We start from the raw sequence: 2,801 nt of genomic DNA on the forward strand, positions 1-2,801 counted from the left end.
CCATTTCCACATCGCTTAGGGGCAGTTCATAAATAACGAATACTGTTTTTGAGAGATTTTAGACCCCCCATCCCCATAAACTGACCTAGCGGTTTATGAGCAGCCCCTTACGTTACTGACTGCCTCTGTTCCGCTCCCTGATGGAACACCCAGAACGCGCCGTATTTAGAGGTAGCAGCGATAAAAACACTTCCTACTGCCATTTTGCCTCGACCAATCAAAACGCTCTGCCATGTGGGCCGGCCAAGCTATGCTCATTCGCAAAACAACAACCAAATCCAAAGTTCTCATGGTCACGCAATTTGCCGGATGATCGGAATGTTTCACTTGTTGTTGATTTTGCGATGCGATGCGAGTGATACACAACTTCACCCACGCGGAACTTGATCCCCTTTGCTGTTCGATATGCGACGATGACACTCTGTCCATTACAGGTTAATTACAGTCTTGTTGTTCATCAAGAAATTATTTAATAAATAATTAGCGAAAGTCGTATGACGCGGTGGAAATTCGCTAAAAACAACAAGTCCCTCCGCTTCCTCCGCTACCGGTTCATCCCCTGTAGCGTAAATTGATGGCAGCGAATTACACACGCTCTTATTTTATATTTACTATACGGTCAGTGAGGAAACAAACAAAACAACAACCCATCTCTACGCCACACCTTCGCTCGATCGCGCTCAGCTCGTGCGACTTTATGATCACCAGATGACGTCGGTTTTCCTAACATAAATCACAGCAGTAGTATCTTTAGATTCGTGGAGGTCTTTCGCTCGGTGTTCAAGGATTGTTTGCGAAAACGTTATCAATTAAATGGGGGGTTATTTTGGTGAATTTTGCCATCCGCGTTTGCACTCATTCTAGAAGACATATTTTTAAGGCAGAGCACGTGGTTTGCCGCACGGAATTCATTCAACTCTGATTCGTGGCGTAAACGTTGTGAAATTGATACTAATAATAGAGCTGTTGCTGAGAAATTTATAGTGTCATTGAGCTCATTTGCACGCAGATTTTAATACAGCGAATTTCTTTAGTTATTCTTCGTTTTAGTTATTACGTTCTTGCCTAGTTTGGGCGCTCAGAAGTCGAGAAAATGTTCAAGCCAACAACTGAAACTGCTACCCATCAAGTTCGTACTTTAACAGGAACATTTATCAGCATGAAAGCATCAAGTTTGATAGATTTATAAATTAAATGCTACTTTTCAACGCTCTGACGATTACAGCCAGCTTGTTTGCTTCTTTGAACGCCAGTCTTGTATCACTCCATCTTCCTCCTCGAAGCCGTCGTCCGTCCCCGGTTGGGCATTACCATCCAGCATCCACAGCATCGCCACCATATCATCATGTAACAGCACACAGGGCACAGCGACGAAAGAGGCATCTCGCTCGGAATAGGCAAGTGCCTACCACCAGCTGAGCTGAACTGATCTATGGTCGTACATTGCTATTATGGTTTGGCAAAAGGGCAAACTATCACACTCTCCGCTGACTGTACGTACGTCCTACAGCATGCAAGGCACAACACAACACAGCACGAACCCGGACGAATGGACTGCTGGCTGCACTCTTGCCGCTTGCTGCTGCTGCCTGATGATGATGGAGAAAATATATGTATGTGCCCAACCAAGTCAGGCATAAGAAATGGAAAGAAAGAAAGACACAGCCTCAGAGCAAAGCATGTAAGAGCAACTCCGGGAGGAGAGAAAGATGAAAATTAAAGTGATTGAAGGAAAATAATTGAATGGCGTCGGGCGCCTGGTGCTTTATCTCCCATGTTCGGCCCTCGCGTCCGTACGTTCCTGTACGCTGGTGCTCGGTTGGGCTGTTTGGCATGTTTCGTTACATGACCACTAGGGTGGGTCAAGTTTGTGCGGCGAATCAGATCCGCTCTCTTTCGATCTGTACTGAGGTTCCCAACAACTGTGCCAAATTTGAACGATTTGAATTTGCGGAAGAATTTCAAACTTTGTATGGGGATGGGAAACGGAATGAAACTATTGCTTGTCAAAAATTCAAAAATTGCTCCATTTTGAGACTTGCAGACCGTAAGCTGATTCAACTTCTGGGTAAAAAGTTATTATTTTTACTTTTCTCGTTCATCTAGATGTACCAAAAGACGATAATATCACTCGCAAAAAAATCCGTTTCCATATTCGTGAACGAGAGCCGTGAAAGATCACGGTGTAAATTTCCTACTACGGCTGGGAACAGATTTTTTCCCAAGCGCTTGAAAAACACAATTTCTATCAAAGGACCGGAAGGTCTAGTGTCATTTACTTATTGACTCAGTTAGGCGAGATCCTAAAATGTCTGTCTGTGTGCGTGTAAGTGCGTGTGTGTGTGTTTTTTTTGACGTAGGACTACGTCTTTAATTTCTATACTGGGGTACACTTTGTGAAAACCGAAAATGGAACATGAAACAACATTATGAAAGATTTTGAACATTAATAACTCAGCTGCCCCTGGATCAATTTCAATAGTTGTATCACCAATTGATCAGCAATATGTCTACGCAATGCTTCCAACTGATGATTTTCAACAAGAAACTATTCAAAAAGTGGTAATGTCAAGCATTATCCAAAGTACAAATAAAAAGTGATAATTTTTCACTGTTTTCATTAAATAAAGGTTGTTCTCAAACGCAGTCATCATAATCGAGTACCACTTGGTTGCACATCATTCTGCTTTAACCTGAAAAGATATAAAACAACGCTGCTGTCTAGCCTCAACTCATCAATCATTCTCTGCTTGTTCGTCAAGCAGTACAGTCCGGTATTTGCTCGCTCTGTCGAGTTGTTC

Source organism: Ochlerotatus camptorhynchus, unplaced genomic scaffold, assembly GCF_037179485.1.
Source record: "Ochlerotatus camptorhynchus isolate MF236.1 unplaced genomic scaffold, CSIRO-AGI_Acam_v1.1 ptg000358l, whole genome shotgun sequence".
Classification (NCBI taxonomy): domain Eukaryota; kingdom Metazoa; phylum Arthropoda; class Insecta; order Diptera; family Culicidae; genus Ochlerotatus; species Ochlerotatus camptorhynchus.